Below are 20,757 nucleotides of genomic sequence, written 5' to 3'. Positions count from 1 at the left end.
GTCACATCAAACAACCATTATAGGCCTGAGAATATGAACTAATGAGTAGCCGAGTCAGCGCCGCAGAGCGACGGCAGAAGGCGGCCGCAGTCACACAGCGGCCAGTTCTGTAATTTGCTGCAGGGAGCAAATGTTCAAAGAGCTTAGATTGCCTCTCCTTCTCTAAGGTAATGAACAGAAATGTAAGCAAAACACCTATTAGAGTGGAGACAATTGTTTTCATTTAACAAGAAGCAAAGATTTGCACATGTAGGCGTTATTTGGCATTGCATGCATTAACATATTTACTTCTTAAAACTCAAACAGACGATGCATTCTGAGTTTTGTACTTTTTTTAAGCTAAAGTAGAACTTTGCACAGGCTTCTGGTGGTTCAAGTGCTTTAGTATGTTGTATAGAAGGCACATTTCATTCCACCACTCTTAATATTTTTTCATAGACATCTGGTACCCAAATCACAAAATGTGCCCCTGAAGTATAAAATTAGCATCCGCAGATACTCATGCGGTCTGTTCGGTAGGCTTTCTGCATTAAAAAGGGTAAGGCAAGGAAAAAGGGGGGAAGGGGTGGGGGTGTTCCCGGGATTAAAATAAATGTTCCTACAAGGAAGGAGATGAACACAGAATAAAGCATAATTTTGATGCCCACCAGAAACCTTCCCACACCTTAAAACGATGAAAATCCACATATTACCACATTATCTCTCCAACATGTGACATCCGAATGAGGCAATAATACTGTGCATGTATGGCATCAGGGGGTTGGGGTGAGATGTGCGCATGAAAGTCTACAATCTCTGTAAATTTCATTGCGAATGCTGTTAAATAGCTTGTGAATTCTCCAGAAGTTAATAATCTACCTCCACTGTAGGAGGAATATGAGTGCATTTCTAGATTGCCTAAATATATTTATAAATTGGCTCCTCCATTCTAAATACGATCGTCAAATCAAATTATTTTAATTTACTAAAACATGACTCTGTATGGCCTTATAAGAGCTGGCTCGCTTGCTAACAAAAGACAAGTTAAAGTCAATGCAACATCTGTAAAGTAGACTAGTAGAATACAAAGAATGTGATTTCCTTGTTATTAGCAATTGTTAACTTCCAACTTCGACTCATAAACCCCTTCATTTTGAAGGAGCTGTGTCCAGTCAGCACTCTCACTGCTATCAAAATTTGGCAGTCTTCAGACAAGCAGTCCAGTCATTATGGGTCTTTTCTGCATTTCTGTCACACCCTATCACAGCTGTCCTTACACGTATTGCACGCATAAATTTGGAATTAGGCGCATTTGCCTGGCTTACTGACCAGTGTGGTACTTCTAACTTTGTCCCTCAACAACTTTTATTGTCCATGCTCACCACTGCAGTGATTATGTTGTCTATCATTTGTGGACTGCCTACAGCCGAACACTGAACTGAAAGTAGAAGAGATACACGTCGCAAAAAAACTGCAAAACCAGAATACACTTGAAAAGATTATTTATTTTTTTAAGTCATTTTTTCATCTAGGTGAAAACGTAAATTTTTTTAGTTTTACAATATTGTAAAGCTAAAGTATATTTTTAAAAGACATGGATGAAATCTCAAATATGCCAAAATGGGAAAAAATGCACGGAGACATTTGTAAGTACTGTAGTAAAGTTACTTCAGACAAATAGGGTTTACAGTCGAACTTCTGGAAACATTGTTGGAGATTGGTAAGAATACAACTAGATATTACGTATGAATCTCTCCCAGGCTCAGTATTTCTATACCATGATCTGCTTTATCGCTTCCTGTCACTACAAGGCTAGTCCGTACACTTCTGTTGGGCTCTCTTTAAATACAGGTCCTGCTTTCATGCTAGCTCTTATCAAAGTCTGGGGCTCTGAGAACCCAAGATGTGCTTCTGTTATTGTTATGTTCCATATAGGTATCCTGATATAGGCCTAGGTAATATCATACACCTTCACTTACATTACCTCCCTTACACTACACAGTAACAAACCTTTTAGGATTGAACCTTTACCTAGTTCTAGTCCTGGGGGCAGAAGGAGGGTTTTTCCCTGAACAATAGCGTCCTATACTTCATCAATAGACTCACACAGTATGAATGAATATACATAAGGGTTCTTGGAAACCAGGCAGAGGCTATACCACCTGCATAATATCTACGTTCAAGGTTCATCCCATATGTCATCCTCAAATCCAACAATGACTAATACAAGAAACAAAAGAAAAAGGAACACTAGATACTTTCTGTATAAATACAGCACATCTCACTGACAGCTGAGCTCGTCATGAGCATGGAAGGGGTAAGTAAAACTTACCCTTACAGTGAAAAGGCCTAAAAAGGTATTTTCAATGTACAAGGGCTAGCTGTTCCAGTGGACAAATTGGGAGCTAATGGTAAAATTAAATAATGTTGTCCCCACCTAGGAACCAGATAAAAAGCTACGTTTTGGACTGTGTAAAATATTTATTACTGACCCAATTCATTAGCAGAGTTGGATTTGTGCCAAATTAATAATAAAGGGTACTTTAAAAAAAGTTACATATAGCCCATATAAAGCCCCTAAAATCTAATTTTCCTAAGCCTTCAGCTGTCATGAATGAGTTGAACAGCCCGTTGATTAGGTGTGAAGTGGTTCCCAGAGTTGAGACAAATGGTTTGGGTGTGAGAAGGTGTCCAGTTCCTCTGATAGGATGACAATCTGGGCAAAGCCAGGATCTTAATTATATTCAAAGGGGGCATCCTTGAAACAAACAAATGTAGTTCACAACTGACCCCCCCCCTACTGTGGTGTGGCGTTTTAAGCTCCGAGTGCATTTTCCCAATTCATGCCCTTATATAGGCTTAGAAATCAAGCCCTTATTTAAGCATAGGCCATGCTACCCAAATACAGGTATGGCTACTTCCACCCGTACCAAACGTCACAACAACTTTTTGGAAAACCAGCTTAAGCAGTTAGGGACTTCTCCTTGCTTGAATATTAATTTGTCTAAGAACTCTGTTACTTTACAAAGAACAACTATTCCGTAGGGATTCTTTCCTGAGGTTCATATGCCCGACTTTACGTCAAACTATTGCATTCCTTAATACCTTCAAGGTATAAATATACCTTCACTTGCTCTAGCAAGATACAGTGGTTTGGAGCAGTTCGAAGACCTACTTGCCCGAGGCAGCTCGCTACAGCAAGTGCAGAAGGAAGCCGACTCTCCAGCTGACGCACTGATCAGGAAGCTGCCCTTGTCCTGCCGAGAATCCAACTCCAGTGTTTCCGAGACAGAGATACCAGACCTCCTTCATTCTAACAAGGTATGGGGCTGATTAGAACCTAGAGAAACCTTTGGTAGATTCTTAGCAAAAACGAAACCTATGCTGCACAATACTTAATTCTTCCCTCGTACTAAACTTAGGTTAGGTACATTGGGGTAGGCATATTTTAGAAGCACCAGTTGAGTATTTTAGTCAATGTTATTTATGTATATATTTTTATATGGCTTAGAAACCATACAATGCTCTTACAGTATTATTTCATGTTACTGTTTACGCTGTACGCATTATACTTTGCAGTCTGCATAATGATTGTAGCAGTTCACCTCTCTTGCATGAGAAAGAAGACTGTTTAATAAACCCTTTTTATTGAAAACACTTATCTCACTACTTCTCTGCAACTCAGTAGAAACGAAGCATGCACGATTGACTGAGTGAAATACTTATCTATTGTTTCCGCGACTCTGAGCGATATATTCTTATTCTTGGGAAACAAAGTTGTCATGTTTATGCGGTTGTCAGAAACTAATTCCTTCTTGTGTATTCAAGAAAGTTTCTAGTCACCTCTGAGTTAGCTGGCACACGCACAATTAAGTTTAGTATATTCGATAGAGACCTAGTTGACCTCAGTCCTACGTCAAATGTATAGGATATATTATTCCAATGCGCAGAGCCTGTTGGGAATATAGGAACTACACTATACTACTGTCCTTCTAACCAGCCAGGCATCAAACTCAGTGTGAGAAGAGCTGACCACAGAACTGAGTGACCACAAGGAGGGTATGCTCATTTGCCTGGCTACACCTTTACGGTGAGCAGAGGATCACTGCACAGGGGAAGACAGGCTCTGCCATCTTTGTTTCAGATAAAGAGGGACAGTTTGGGATTGTTTGCAGTAAGACACACAGGAACTGCTGCAAAAGTGGATAGTATTACCCCTGGGAACGTGTTCCCTATTGGTCAGGGGCAAGGAGTCACCCTCACCTAAAGGGTAGTGCCAGGCATAAATGTGGCACCTCAGTGCACCTTCTACAGAACACTACTGAACCTGTAGACGACAGGAGGACTGCACCTGTTGTAAAGACCTATGAGGGGAATCCTAAGGGCTGGACCTGCTCCCATGTGTACCCAGAAATAAGAAGTGGGCTCCTCAGGACAGTTGGTTGACCTGCTATTAAGCTACAGTGACACACGAGTTGCCTGAAGCTCACCAGCTAGCCCAGCTGACAAATGGCTACTTAACCTGCCCTGGATCCTTCGGTGGTTTCTGTTTGAGTGAGTCCTAGCCATCAATTGCTGTTTATTATCTGTTGTCAGAGTGTATTCCTACTGCCTTACCCTAAAATCTGAGACTTAAATGTAAAGAAACATTCACTAGACTTTTTGCCAGAAGAACCAACGGAAGGCCAGGACAAACCTGTCATGTCAATTTGATGAAGGTACATTGCCGCTGGGCCAAAGATACAGGTTGCTTCTGCTCAGGGCTTTTCCATAGCAGCAAATCCATTTAAGCAGGATGTTGTGGAGAAGTTATTCAGCCTTGCGGAGCTCTGTTTGGCTACAGCTTTCAGAGTTGCCAGGCTGCAGGAATCCAAGATCCCAAAAAGTCTAAAGGAAGAAATCTGTCTTCATCAAACGAAGGCACCAAAAGTATCTGTCTGGTCGGCAGAGACCTTCCTAGTGCACAAATGTTTCATTTCTCCTGCCCTGAGCTTTATCACCAAAAGTCAATGGCTTCACTGGGACTTCATCCAACTGTAATCTGCCCTCATGGAAACCATCTTTACCACAGCCTGCTGTCGTGTCTGCGGAGGTTTTTTCACTTCCATTATAGAGACTAAGTTAAAAGTTAATACTTCCTACCGGGACAGAGCTAGTCTCTGACCTGTGCTCCATCGCAGTCGTCCTTAACTCACGCCAAGGCACCAGTCAAGCACAACCAAATAACCGCGGTCGGTGCTTAATGCTTTTTGGGGCTATTTTGTTATGCAAGTCTCTGGTACCACTTTTGGGATTTGTGTCATTTTGGCATCATTTTGCTGATTAAAATATTCTATATTTTTATAAATTGGAGTGGGATGTTTAATGTGTTATATTTTTGACATTTTATCTGTTTTAGTACTTCTAAATGCTTCTCACATTTTCTTAAGTCTGCTCTGTGCCATAGCTACCATGGGCTGAGCTCCTGTTAAACTTACTGAAACCTTTACTGGACCTAACAATAACAGTGGCATTATTACTTGTGGCAGGACTAATATCTTTCCATCTAATAATCCACTTTCTCACACTTAGTCAATAGATAAACACCAAATAAGTGAAAAGTGGGTGAATTGCAAGGAATGATGAGTTATTAAATACCTAAAAAAGCAAGGTAAAGGATACAAATAAAATACCATTTTGAGAAGAAAAAAAAGTGCTGATACTACTGTAGCATTAATGCCTGCCCTCCTATAATCATTTATACCGTGAATGTCTCTGTCTTTAATTGGACCTATGCTCAACTGTAGTGCATATAGGTTTCAGACGTTTTACTATGAAAACCGCCATCAAGCTGTGTAAGAAGATCCTTCAAGAACTTGACATGAATGGGAATTATTGATGTGAAAGAATGGAATTCTGACGGAATAGATTTTGCAATTACCTCTTTGCCCACTGTTTTTTTTTTAACAGAGAAAAAGTGTCAAATAAGTTGAATAATATTATGACTTATCATGTTTCTATCTGCTGTTTTTTCTGATTGTTAAATATACATACTGTGGTGCTGATAAGAGTGATCATTACACTTAGGTCCATCATATGCCACATTCTAAGCTGCCTTTACATTCTAACAACACACTAATACATATAGACATAGTGATGATCAGAACTGAAGTAAAACAAATACAATTCGCCAAGTTTGTCAAACAGCTTGATTCTGGTTTGAAAATGTAGAGTATTCTCTCGGCAGCGATACATTTTATGTGATCAACAGAATCAGTACAAAAAAGGTATGTAACATGAGCATTAAAGACCACCTTTAGGGTATAGTTTTTAATCAATCTGGCCAAATTCAGATTTTAATTATTCTGAGGATGATAACAGGATCACCCCCGAGTTGAGCTACACAAACAAATGGCATTTAGAGGAGCATTTGATCAGTTTCCTGTGGTAAAATCCAGCACATCAATTCACGGACAGGTCAGTCATTGAAATCAATAGTTTTGCAATGGTATTCATTGACCATGAGAAATTACTCAGAATTTCTTATACTGTAAATCACTTGGATCATGTATACATTTTTAATAGAAGCAAATGTACTAAACATATTTAAGCAGGCCATTACTCAAGAGGAAATCTAATGATGACAGATGAAGTTACCATTGATCATCCAATCAAAATCTGTGGATGTTCCATATGCCGTATAGTCATATATAGTGGACCCACAAGTTCTTCAAACTATAATGCAATATTTAATAAATCTGTAAATAATTTTCATATACTTATCATAACAACCAATATGTTATAAGCCCGAATTTCATGATTAACTCTTGTTCCAACGGAGAAAAATAAAACTGTTTGTTTGTAATCAATATATACTGTTCCAATTTCAAAGCTCTAATATTTCCTATAACAGAAATACCTTTTCTAGGTTAAAGCTGGTAGATCAGCCTCTCTTGAGGAGTCTCTAAGTTATGGTAGCACTTAGGGTTTCAGCATGGATACATGGATGCTGAAATACTCAGGACTACGATACTAAAGTGACTCTTGGCATCAAGAAGATATCCAAAAAATCATGTTTCTGTTTGACAAAGTAATCCTAGCAATGGAAGAGCTCTTTTCTAAGTCCATTCCTATATTGGGTTACTTAAACAGTAACCAGCACATTTAAAAACAACATTGACACATGATTCGGCGGAATCTTCATATTTCAAAAACACCTTCTTCAGGGCGTCAAACCAATCTTCCACTGTTCTGAAAACAAAAATATTTTTAGAGACCTTTTTGTTAAGTTATGTTAAATAATTTTATATAGTGTGAACAAATGCCTGGAGGCTTGTAAGCGCTGCAGGCTTGCGGAGAGTATGAAGCTGAATTAATAACTAAAAAGCCATGTTTTCAGTGCCTTGCAAAAGGACAGGTGGTTAAGCAGAGATTTAATATGCAGAGGAAGAGTGTTCCATAATTTTGAAGCCCCTATCACAAAGCTCCTACTGCACCAGGAGGCGCACTTGAACTTTGGAATCACAATGCATTCGGCCGCACTTGAACGAAGGAGCCTCTCCGGAAGATACCACTTAAATCGGTCTTTAAGAAAATTTGGGCCAAGGTTATGCAGAGCCCTGAATGTGATTCACAGGCCTTTGAAATTGATTCTTTGTTTGACTAGGAACTAACGAAGCTTCCATAAAGCTGGTTTGGCAGACAAATTTGGGGATTCCCAACAGAAACCTAGAGGTCGCATTCTGAAGGGACAGCAGATTGTTGACAAACTGCGCTTGCATGTTAAGATAAAGCTGTTGCAGTAATCCAGCTTTAACAGCACCACTGTTGTCACTACTCTTTTCTGCAGAGATGGAGTGATGTAAGGGAAAATCTTTGTCACTAACTTAAGTGTTTTTAAGGTAGCAGAGATAGTAGCGTTGACCTGGACCTCAAAGACAAGTTTGTTGTCCATGAGAAACCCAAGGTTATTAACCTTCTTGTCTGGTGCCAGTAACGGTCCTAGATTCTGTGGCCAGCATGAGGATGTCCAGAAAGAGATATCTTTGCCAAAAAGGACGACCTTTGTCTTGTTCGAATTTAGTTTAAGAACATTTTTGGCCATCCAATTGTCTATGGCTAGCACACAGTTCTGAAATCTATGTACAGTGCTGTCAGAGGAGTCAAAGAAGGAAACCACAATCTGGATATGATCGGCATATGATACAAGAGAGAAGCCAAATGATCTAATCAGAGCAGTGAGGGGCGTAAGGTAGACAATAAACAGTGTTGGTCTCAATGAGGACCGCCTGCAGCAGTCTGCAAGGTAGTGAAAATGAGTTAATTTCAAACTCTTTTAAGGACACTGTCTGTTTTTTGCATTCACATGTGATTTTCTATAACACAATGTAAGGTAGAGTCTTCTACTAAAATAAAGAATTGCTTGCCAGTGATTTATTCTCAATAACAATACATATTTTGATGTTAATTCTTTATGTTTTGGATAAAGAATTTAATATCTGGGGATTCTGCTTTGCTTCGATACAAATGATGCAAGGTTATATAGGGTTTGAATGTGTTATTAGGTGCTTGAGCCTCCCTATGATCGTAGTTTGGAGGTTGTTCTCTAGTTTAGGCGAGTTGGTACTTTATTACTGACCCAGAAACCATCAGGAAGAAACTTGAAAAGCTGCAGTTAAATATGTTTTATGTGAATGCCTTGTTAAATTCTTCACACTGGCATGGCAGCACGAGTCTGCCATGCCACTTTGAGCCATATGTACAAACACATTTTCCCATTGACACAAAATGGGTAAAACCCTTTCATGCATCTGGTCCTTTAAGATTTATTTCACTAAAGAAATCTACTCCAGCATGAAATGTTTAAGAGTCACAGTGTTCACAAAGAAAGAAATGTGTCAGATGTTATCCTGGTTGGGTGGATAATATGCTGCCTTCCTATATTCTGTGACTAGACAGTTACTGGTTAAACCTATTGTTTTGTGTGATTAATTGGCTATTTGAGTGACCGGTAACAGAGTGCACTGAATAACAGCAACACCATAAACAGAGATGTAAAGGAGACTTTTCACAAGAGGAATCGCGTCTTTCCCATTTCTCGATTGACATATGAATTAGAAAACCAGATTCACAAAAATAGAACAAAAATCCTTTTTTATGTAAAAAGTAGGACACTTGATTCAGTAATTCTTTCATTCTCATCCCAAATTTTTGTCAAGCAGCTCAACAGAAGCCAACAACTTTGGCTTTCATGCCTTCTACCAAAGATCAAATTAGTCCCTTACAGATGGGTTTTCTGCAGTAAGTAGGATTGAAGCTGGAATGCATCGGTTCACTGCTTAAATTTGAAATGCCAATCTTGAAGTCTAAATCACCTAAAAAACTCCTGGACCAGATTCCACCATGTAATTACATCGGTGAGCTGTTGCCCATGATGGAGGAATCACAATCTTGCTCTCGGTGTGGGCTTAGTGACTTACTCCGGGATTCAATTTACAAACTTTTTTTATTTCTTTTTTTACACATTTCATGGGTACCGGCATAGTCTGCTTGTATCAGTCTTTCAGGAATGTGGTAAAGTTTGTCAACTTTCTACTGGTGCTTAGGACTCAGGCAATACAGAAGCCATCTACATGTGTCAACATGGTCAGAGTTTAAGATCATGGCATTAGCTCTATTCGTCTATAATTTGGTTGTACAATAGAGGCACGACTGGATAAACCACACGTGCCTTTACCACGCAGCGTAAATCACAAATGCATCTTAACCACGCTTTCCTTGACCACGCATGCCTTTACCATGTATTTTCATGGTAAAGGGGTAGGAGTGGCTAAGGTCCCGACCCCCACTGCCCCCCGCCTTAAGCTACAAACTCCCCACCTCCCCGCCCTGCGGTCCAAATTCCCCTACCGCCTCCCAACCCCCACGCTTTCCCCTAACCCTTAAACACTGCCTTAACCCTCTTGAGCTGTCCCTACAACTACCCAACCCCCTTCCACTGCTCTTAGGCAAACCCCTATTTTAACAAGTGTTTGCAATGCAATAGGTCTTGCATTAATGAAAGTCTGAGCTATTTCCTTTGCAAATGATAATGTTTGTGTGTTTTTTGCTGTTAAAAAATATCCCAACAGTGTCATAAGTAAGGGTGCAGTACCTTATGTGGCTAATAGAGGTCTATTTACAACTCTGGGATATTTTTTAAATAAAAAAAATAACAAACATTATCATTTGTAACAGCAATAGCTCAGACTCCCAGTAATGTGAAAACCTATTGCATTGCACATGCTTATTTATGAATGCTCCCTGACTACCCCACAAAATGGCCAGACTGAAAGTGCTGTCAACACAACATCCTTGGAAAAGGCATAGTTTCTGTACAAAAGGAACAGAAGCAACCGTGCTTAGAACGATTGAATTGCCTTTTTTAGTTATATACGTGTAATCACTTTAACAACATCTTCCTGAAGAGAATGGCCATTTCTTGTAGATTTAAATGTACGTTCAATGACCAATTGTCTTGCACATTATTTCTGTTCTAACTACAATCTCTCTAAGAAGATGGACGGATGGATATATCTATTATATAAAGATATTTTTATTTCGATTTTACATAGTGCAACACACTGAATACAAAAATGGATGATCTTTTTTGCTGCATTTAGGATGTGCATTTTAAAGTTGACATAAGTGGGCCTACGTGCCTCACTCCTTTTTTAAATAAATGCTGAAATGCTGCTTGTTGTGTATTGCCCTTATTTTGTTTTTAGTCCCAAAAGTCATTTTGTTCTCATTTAGAAATGTTATATTTTGTTAGCTTACATTTTGAAGTTCCTAACATAGCAATTAACTCCTTTGGACAATCAAGTACCTGCAGTTTGGGAGGAGAGGAGGTGAATACTTCTTTGTGAAATAGCATGAGGATCACTATGATGGAGGAATTTGGCATTGTATTATCCGTGAGGAGGTCGATCCCAAATGCAGAAGGAACACTGAGTTTTGATTGGTCATGCTCGATGGTAACCTGTGGGATGTATCAATTGGATGAAACTTCATGCTTTACCTGTGTGAAGCTTGCTAACGGATCTGTTCTCTAACAAATTATTTCCCATAATAGCAGTACTACAGTTGGTACTGATGGCTGCACTGATCTTTTCTCCTCACATCCCAAATGGTGGAGATGTTTTCTTTTTCACTCCTCCACCATTTGGGATGTGAGGAGGACGGACCAGTGCAGCCATCAGTACCAACTGTAGTGCTATTATAGGAAATACTTTGTTAGTCCTCTATGCAGCTGAATACATTTTTGGAAAAGTCGAGGATTTTGATTGACAAATATTAAAATGTGAATGTAAATGTAAATGTACAGGAATTTATATAGCGCAAATCACCACTGGTTTCTAAGCGCTTGCTTAGGGAACCCGTCCTGGTATTCCCCTGTGAGATAACCCCGGCAGGGTATCCACAAGGTGAAAGCCAGGCATCCCGCCGCGAGGGGCCATTGTGGAGATTAAGCAAGCTATTGCCCAGAGTCGCAGAGTGTGAACCCATGAATGGAGTAGGCACCGGAGCGAGAATTGTAGAGTACATGGACATTGGGGTAATTGGACATTACAACTGACTTTTCAATGTGAATATTGAGCCAGACTAATTAAGACCACCTAATGGCTAGAGTGGTCGATTTCAAAGCTGGAGAACTGGGTTCGAGTCTCAGCAGGAACACTCAACATCCTGTGATTCTGGGCAAATCACTTAATCTCGCCATGCATAACAATATGAATGTGTCCGTCAGTGACGCAGCGTGTGCTCATGTAAACCACTCTGATCCCTTCAGGTCGATTTTGCGCTTTATAAGACTAAAAAAAAAACACAGCAGGGCTGTGGGATCTATGTGTGGAGAATTGGATACTGATACTGGGTGTGCCCTGAAGAAGTCAATGCACATGGATGAAACGGCTGTCTTCACTGTTTATGTGTGAGGCTTTTAAGAAAAAATAAATTGAAGAATTGAACACAACTGAGTAATGATGCAGTGCACATCTAATTTGTATTACACTATGTTCCTTGGTTAAGGTTGCACCTTGGCAGCAGGTGCTCTTTAGTGAGTGCATGTGGATAGGAATCCAAACTGTTGACACCCTCTTCTTGGAATAGGGTATAGGCGCGGCAACGTTTAGCCCACTGCCTTTGTCTCAACAGCAAGTACCTTACTTCTTATTTTGTTAGGAACCTTCATTAGATTCCTTTTCCAATGCTACATTTGTTGACACCTACTGCTTTTGAATTCCCTGAACTAATTGAAACTGTACTTAGTCCTAGGGGGTTTTCCCTTATGGGAACAAAACTTTTTCATTTGCATACCCTGGCTTTGATAACTTGTTTATGAAATGGTCTACCGAACTGCCTGAGGTAACTTTGTATATGCCGGATTCAGGTGATTATTGATTGATGATTAACTAATGTGATTTGATTGCAACTTTACTAGTTGTAATAAAGCCTTCATGGTTTGCAAAGTTATTCCTCTAGGTCATTCCTGTGAGGCAGAGTCGGCTTCACTGTCACTAAAGTGTCACTGATGTGTGATTTCAGCCTCAGTTCGAGAAGCAGATTCATCCTGGTGGGTATACCGGAGTTCCAAGTTTCGCCATCTTAGCGTGGTGCCAAAACTATCCTCATCCGCTATCATCAGTGATGTTTGCAAAAAGAACAATTGATGGACAGAATGCAGAACAAAGTCATACATTCACCCCAGTACAGAGATCTGGGCCTAAATCCATTTTTTGCTCACCATGCCATTCCAGTTTGGAACCAGCTATATGCAAATCAGCCTTGACCCTGTGTTCAATGAAAACAGTCTAGCCCAAACTGCCAGATCAGGTCCTCCCTGGACTGGAAAGAAGCATCCCAGGACCGGTTGCGGGCTTTCAGCCCTCACCACCCAGGATAGCTTGACTCCAGTGGCATGGAGAGCACGGGACCCACGTCTGAGCATGCCCGTGGGATAGGTACGCCCAGATGTGGGTCCCTTTCTCACTGTGCCACTGGATTTAAGATAACCTGGCTGATGAGGGGTAAAACCCAGAAACCAGTCCCAAGATGCTTGTTTCCGGTCCAGGGAGGGAGTACCTGGCTTTGAAGTTTAATCTGGACTGTTCCCATGAGGCACAGACTCAAGATTGATTTGCATATGGCTGGGTCTAAACTGGGCTGGCATGGTGAGGAAAAGAACGATGGATTTAACCCAGATCTCTTGACTGCGAGTGAATGTATGATTTATTCAGCATTCCGTCCATCATTTGTTTGCGCAGCACTTTTCCCCGTAAATGGGATGGGTGTGCCCAGACGTGTGTCCCTTGCTCACTGTGCCACTGAATTCAAGCTAGCCTGGATGATGAAGGGTAAAACCCAGAAACCGGTTCCAAGATGCTTGTTTCCGGTCCAGTGAGGACCTGGCTTGGCAGTTCAATCAGGACTGTTCCCATGAGGCACAGGGTCAAACTGATTTACTTATGGCTGGGTCTAAACTGGGGTGGCATGGTGAGCAAAAGAACAATGGATTTAACCTAGATCTCTTGACTGGGAGTGAATGTATAATTTATTCAGCATTCCCATCATTTGTTTGTGTAGCATCATCAGTGACGCTGCCATGAATGAACTAATGAAAATATTAATGAGCAACTAGAATGCCACAGCAATAGCGAATGTATTATAACAGTGGTGAGATAGCTCAGTAAGCTAAATGCTGTCTTCGGGGGTCTGGCTGTAAACTATGAGTTCCAGATGTGAATTCTGGTCGCATGATCGAGTGTTGGTGTATACAAGCTTGACGTGCAGACACAAGGCTTATTTGTTCTCAGTTTTCACGGCAACTTCCCGGGCACTTGTGCCGGGCCTGAAGGAACCCGCAGGTGGGTGCATATTGCTGCCCATCCCTTTGTGAACGAGTGACATTTAAAGGTCTGCATGAGGCACGCCTCTTTCCCCTGGGCAAGACCACATATTCCACCTCGAGCTGCTTGCTGTGCACAATTCAGTTTCTGCAAATGCACCGCACACATTCATGTGGTTAATTTGGGCCAAAGAATGAACTGTCTGTGGCCGAACAAATCATTCTTCACATTGCACCATTTCAACAGTAACCTCTATTACGATATCAACTCGAGAAATAGAACTAGATTTGAAAATTGAAATTTAGTGCGCTCTGCAGGTAGCACGCCCCCACGTGGAGAGGCAGGTGTGCGCCTCCGCGGCCTTGACGCGAACCGGAAGCCAAAAGGAAACCAGAGCCAGCTGAGTCATGGGAGGCCCATGTAGCTGAACGCCAAAATGTGACAGGTGTTTGCAAACATAGCCCGACCATAACAGGCAGGTGTGAACCCTCTGAGGTCGGTGTCGGGGGACCGAGGGGTTCTGCATAATCTTCTCAACACACGATAACAACCACGCACCGAGCAACCCCAGAGCTAGGAATCTCGTTTCCGGTCTTCGGCAGCGGCCACAGTGAAAGGAATTGTACGACACAAGAATTTACCTAGATCCTGCAGGATGGAAAACTGGATTTGAGCTTGTTTGGTATACCTCGGGTCGATGGGCTCAGATTGTAAACATTCCGAGGGCACTGCTTTACACAGCTGGCGTTCTTGAATGGCTTTGGCATGGTATAGATAAATTGTCCTGAAAAATATGAATCCAGCGCGACTCCTTGATGTATTGCGCTTCGGATAAGATAAATCCAGGCGCTTATCTCGTTCTTTTTTAATTGCCACGTTATTCATTTCGGTAAAACGTCAGCCGGAGCCTGCGCGTGCAGTGTTCTTAGCAGCAGGAGCCCTGGGCCTCTCATGGGCTCCACCATTGCGCATGCGAGCCGGAGACTCTATTATTGTGAACCTGCACATTAAGAGCCTCAAAGGCGCTCTCGGGCTCCGCCAGATGCCAAGGTGACTGCTGTGCACTTACCCGCCTCAGAGCCCTGGCCACTCGAGGTGTGCCGCATAAAAAGCATCCGCTGCGGCCATCTGGAAGGTGTTCGAGGAAGATTCCAGAGCCTTTACAAAAGGGCATTTTTCTAAAGAAACCTCTGCCAGGCAGATGGAACCCAGAGGGATGTCTACAATGCATTACTGACGTATTCTTAACCATACAGAGCACTAACTAGGCGGTTAAGAATTCTGTTCTCTTCTTTTATTAGATATTCCGGTCGCTTCACTGTCAAGGTGCACTCATATGATAAAAGCATGGCATGTTCTCCTTCGAGCCTGAAGACTTCGACACTTATCAAGAATAACTCATATTGGTGCTGCATATTACATACAAATGACCACATTTTATGTTTGCAAATCAATGACCACATTTTATGTTAATATTCTAAGTGACCTCATAAAGTCCTCATCAAGGGAAAAGTGCACGTCTCAGCTCCTACAACAGCTAAACAAAGCCACTCATGGACAAAGATGAACCTAGTCTCCCTAAGGTTTCCCTGACACCATTTGAAGTTGCCTGGTAGCTTAGCACAGCTTCAACTGAGCAGGAAGTTATGAGGTGCATACAATTCACAGCTAGCGAGAAGAAAAGGTAAAGTAATTGAAGTGTGGGTGCCAACTGCAAGGAAAAGATTCCTTCTGTAGATTTGAGGCTGCATTTCCAAAGCCCGCTGGTCCTGATTCATAATCTTGATCTGAGGGCTGGAGTGTACCAGGCCGCAGACGAAGATGATGGGCTCAAAGACTTAGATGGGTCGAACAGACATGTCTTAGAGCAGCAGATACAAGAGCATGGGCTCCCACGAGCCACGTGGATGGAGGGACAGAGCTTGCTGATGTCAGCAGGCACTTGGTCCTTCACCTATGGGAGGAACATTGAAAAGAACAGCCCTTACATGTCCTTATATAGCATCTACAGGCCGTTTAACGTGCTTACTTTGAATCCACTATATAATGGGCCAAAATGTAAATATGTACTCCGCTGCTCACGACTGACATGAACAATTGTGTACTTGGGGCCGAAAAGATGCCAGTAGGCATTTTTGTTCCCTGTCTAGTTTGCATATAACTCTGCTCCAAGCAGCAGTAGGACAAGGTGATGTGTTGTGTATCAGACCCACATCTCACTTCATCCCTTTGAGTATAAGAGACGCAGCAAGATGTATGCCTGCCACACACATGGCACTGTATCCAAGCCATTTGTATGATCAATATGCTGTTAAGTAATCAGCACATTTTGCAGACGGACAGATATGGCACGTGAATGTATCTTTGTATTCACAAAATTTGCATTTCCTTCATCAATACTTAAATCTAAAATTTGCTTGCACAGTTCTTTCAATCTAGAACATGCAGTTACCTTTTCAGTGTGGACAAGTTCACAGCAGTCCAAACTTTCAGCTGGTTTTTGCATGTTACTGTCCTTTGATAACTGCCGGGCAACTGGTACAGATTACTGATTCCTGCCTTCTCAGTATTCTTGATGCTGCTGCATTCAATCAGTAACCTCTCAGATACCAGGGGATCATAATACCCTCCCCAAAACAAATTTGAGAACCAGAGATTGTTTAAACATTGGCTAGTCCCAAAGGTGCCCTCTTGAATTCACGCTCAGTCCTCTGAGCTGCAGGGTTTAGGGCTTCAAGAAGCTGCAGAAGGAGGTCTGTACTGATAATCTCTGTGTTGAACTGGTGCAGTCATATCAACCTCTCCAAAAGAGGGGTTGGTACTGAAGACAAGAGAAACCCATTACTAATTTGATGGTCCTTGGCAATATAAGCAGAAAGCCTCGAGGACTCCTGTGACATTGTCTTGTGGTTGAGATAGATCATTCACTCGGATTTTAAGGGAAGAAGGTCTTCACCTGGAATCTTCCAGCCCTTACAAGATTGGTTGATAAAGTCCTTTTGGAAAGTCAGAACCAAGACACCATCCTATTCCAGATCCGCCAAATTCCAGCCATCTCCACTTCTGCAAGTTGCATCTCTTAAAACAACATTTAATCAATGTGTATCCATGCAGTGTCTGGATCATTCATGAAGAGTACCAACTGGCGTCTACAGCACTTCCTCTCTCCTTGTGCCACAGCCCACAACCCTTCATGTAAACAGCCTCACACTTTTCCCCTCCATTGTAAAATCTCTTGTCCTCAGTACTGCATCACCTTCGATTGCTATGTAATTCCTTCGCTCTCTACTTCTCCTCTGCATTACACACTGTAGACCTCCAACCGCGCATGCACAGCTCTCCGCTGCATTGTAGGCAAGTTCAAGCTCCGAGTCTAGTAGATATCTACATGATACCCTATAGATTCTGTTTGTGTCTCTAATCCTGGCACATTATCAGGACATAGGAGACTCAAGATTGTAGAAGTCTTACCCTAACGAGACATGATGTGGAATTTTCCTTATACTAACCAAACTCAGTAGGCGGGGTGAAGAAAATAATACGTTTAAAAGAAAATTGTTCACTATTGAGTAGTGATTCTGCAATGCAGTCCGAGAACTGTAGGTTCCCAGTTAATTTTTCCCTTTTGATGTTTGCCTTTGCGGGGAGCTTTAAGTGGGTCCATATTTTTAATAGTAGAGGCAGGAGTAAGCGCATTGTTTCAGACACTGGCAGCTAGCTGATCAGGATTTCAGGGAGCACTTCAGAAAATGATGACTCCGGAATCATACTGAACTTGGCTAAGCCAACCAGGGCCGGCTTTAGCTCAGTGCGACAATCATTGTTGGTGCCCTCCACACCCCATGACCACCTCCTCGGATTCTCTCACTACCCTCGGGCAAAAGTGCCCCTAATCTCTCCAATCATTAAAATAATCAAAATAATAGTGTATAACTAAGCTTAATGAGTTTAATGGTCCTACCAGCCACTAACCCTTGTACAATAAATTCAGGATGTTATTTTTAATCGGTAAATTTCACAGACCTAAGTAAATCCATTGCACACAACAAGAACGTCTTGTGCCTGCCCATACATCTAGAAACGGTTCTCAACTCAGAATTCACGTAAGTAAAATAGCAAAGAAGGTTGGATAGGGAGGAGTTGTGATGAATACTGGTGCTTTCAGAAGCCTCCTTTAAGGGTTTTATGAGTATGCCTATCTTTGCTTTTTCATTTGAAACAGAGACTAGCGTCGTGGAATGGTGAATGATTCTAGGGAGCAACATACATCCTGGTTTGTGAGGATCCGGTGACACTGCAGGAAAGAAACGGGGGACAGGTTCACGATCTCCGTGGTCCTAGACATGTCTGGTTGACAGCTGTGTTGGAAAGTATAGTTGGTGTTGAGTCTGCATGGCAAAGTGCCCTTTTAAGCTGTAGACGTGCGTGAAGGCGAGCTTTTATTTTTGGGGGTGTTTAGGGAATGCCTCATCTGAAGTGTTATAGTGAAGGAATAGTACATCATTGTTTCCACTTGGGATGAAAGGTAACTGTAAGACCACCGACGGGAGGTGGTTGGATTTCTTGAAAACTTTTTTTCTGCATTTCCTTATCTGGGAATATCTCCTTTAATTTAGGAGAGGTGAGTCTAATCCTGCCAAAAAACCTTTGATTGTTACACTGGTGGCAACAGGGGCTGCTTAAGTACCTGTGCTTCCAATTTGTTTAGAGGCTTAAGGAGACCTGAATAGTAAATTACTCATTAGCATTCAGTTGTGTCACTTAATTAAGCAGGAAAAGAACTGCTCTGAAACTGTACATTCTGACACTACTGAATCAATGTTCCTCAAACTTGACAGTGTTATATGTTCCTAACGTGCATCACAAAATGCGAACTACCAGGTAAGGGTGACGCAGTAGGCAAGAATTCAGTGGCTATCTGCATTATATAAGGCACTATTGTGCATCTTGTTTAGTGTTCATTTCTGATGTCTATGATTTATTTGACGTCATTCGATACAGACAATCACACAGTTTATCACTTCCAGTCAAAACAATGGTTTAGGAGTATAGAAAATCCAACTATTTCAGATGTGGCCTGGATAGATTTTTGGTTTTGTGGAACTGGTTAGCTGGCATTTCTGACCACTGTGCACTAAGGGACAGCAAAAGGGCCCTCACTACATGCGATTTCCCCTAAAGGATTGCAATTGCTTCGAAATATTACTTGGGGTATAGCTTGGTCAGTAAGACTGGGGGGTGTGAGGTTCAGATTTCCCAACAATCACGCTGAGTTATAATATTAAAACACATAATATGACAACCAGGGCACATGAGAGGGGCTTAAGGGGCAATTGATGGGCTCAAAGTGAGAGAAAACACAATATTTTGTAAAATAACCAAAACATTTTAAGACGTAGAACAGAGAGGGAGAGAGTGTGTGTGTGAGGGAGAGAGTGTGTGTGTGTGAGGGAGAGAGAGTGTGTGTGTTTTTATCTGTATGTATGGAACAATTCCTGGTGAAATCCGACAAACACCTCACCATACCTGGCTGAAAGAGCCCAGACACAACTATTTACCAGAAAATACATTTACATGGGGGGTGTAACACCCACAAACACCGCCCCTGAAGCTATGCTTCTGGGTGAATATGACTTTTGTGGAAGTCAGCGATGGTCTGCCCAAACCACCCACGATGAATAAGAGACAAGTACCTGGCGTAAGCTGCACCAAGATTTCACCACTCATACATGGAGCCAAAACCTAGCACCTGGGTTGAGAATCAACCATGTTGGACTGCAGTATAGAGATGCAAAGTAAACCCGTTTTTGAGATTGAAAAGATAATTTAGCACCTTCAATGCTAGCTGCTGTAGTCGTGAAAAAAGTAAGGCCTAAGCTTATAGTGCTCGGATTAAAAAAAACATAGAAGCCATACTCTTTTTAAGTTTGAAGGTGTAACATGAGCTACAGTGCCCTGTTCCTCATGAAACTGCAGATGTGTTATACATTGGTAAATGTGTGCAGTTGCAAAATCCCATTTCTTCTAAATCTGGCCATAAAAAAAGAATGCCATTGTCGTAGAATAAAACTAATCAATCAAAATAAAAATCATTAGTAAAACTTTATTTTTATTTTCTAAGCCACACCAATAGTCTTTAAAAGGCGTTTACTCCTCTGCATTCAAGTAAATTAGATTAAGCTTGGTGGCGGTCATCACCAGCAGACTGCGTTCTCTGCAGGGCATCAGTAATGAGATTCTATCACCCATTCTCTCTGCCCAGCAGAAGTGTGGATTTGCCACAGAACTGAGGCTTCCTTAGAACCAACGAACCGCTAAGATCAGGCTCTTCTCCTGCATGAAAGTCAACTCTCAGAAGCTGACCAAGAATCTGCTCAAAGGCCTGGCCACTCGTTAGCGCCCTCCGGCTCACCAAATCCCATATCAAGGAAATGTATTGCTCCTAAATAGATAGCTCTCTTAGTAGGGCCTTCTGTGTAACAAACTGATGCCAAACAGAATTACTTAAGTGGATCCCTGTGGTGTTCTGGGTCTCAGCATTTACTGGGAGCCTTACTGCCTGTAAGGCGAGAAATCCTGATGGGTAAGTATTTATTTGGTTATGGAGTGACCGGGAGAGGTACCCTTTGGAAGATCTAGGCAACAAGGTGGGAAAATTCTGCCAACTTGTTGAGCTGGAAATATGGCACCGTGGGATTCATTTTACAGTAAGCCACAGAAACTAGTTCGTGCCACTTTGTAGGAATTCTGCTGGATATGTACAGTGAATTCAGCTAATCAGTGGTGGGCCAACCTCCTAAAACACTGATCCCAGTGTAGTAGCACTCTTTTAGACATATTTTTTTGGATAAATACGATGATAAATCATGATTTTTATGATTAATCCGATACGCAAATCTCTAAATTAACACGA

The 20,757-nt window shown here is 41.7% G+C and overlaps 1 protein-coding gene across 3 annotated transcripts in view; it reads right to left on the bottom strand.

Moving 5' to 3' along the window:
- RALYL (RALY RNA binding protein like) overlaps positions 1 to 20,757 on the bottom strand; it is a 1,731,499-nt gene that overhangs the window by 192,187 nt on the left and 1,518,555 nt on the right. The gene's annotated exons all lie outside the window — the stretch shown is intronic.

The sequence above is a fragment of the Lissotriton vulgaris genome, chromosome 4_1 (assembly GCF_964263255.1).
Source record: "Lissotriton vulgaris chromosome 4_1, aLisVul1.2, whole genome shotgun sequence".
NCBI classification, from domain to species: domain Eukaryota; kingdom Metazoa; phylum Chordata; class Amphibia; order Caudata; family Salamandridae; genus Lissotriton; species Lissotriton vulgaris.
This window is presented reverse-complemented; position numbering and strand designations above follow the sequence as displayed.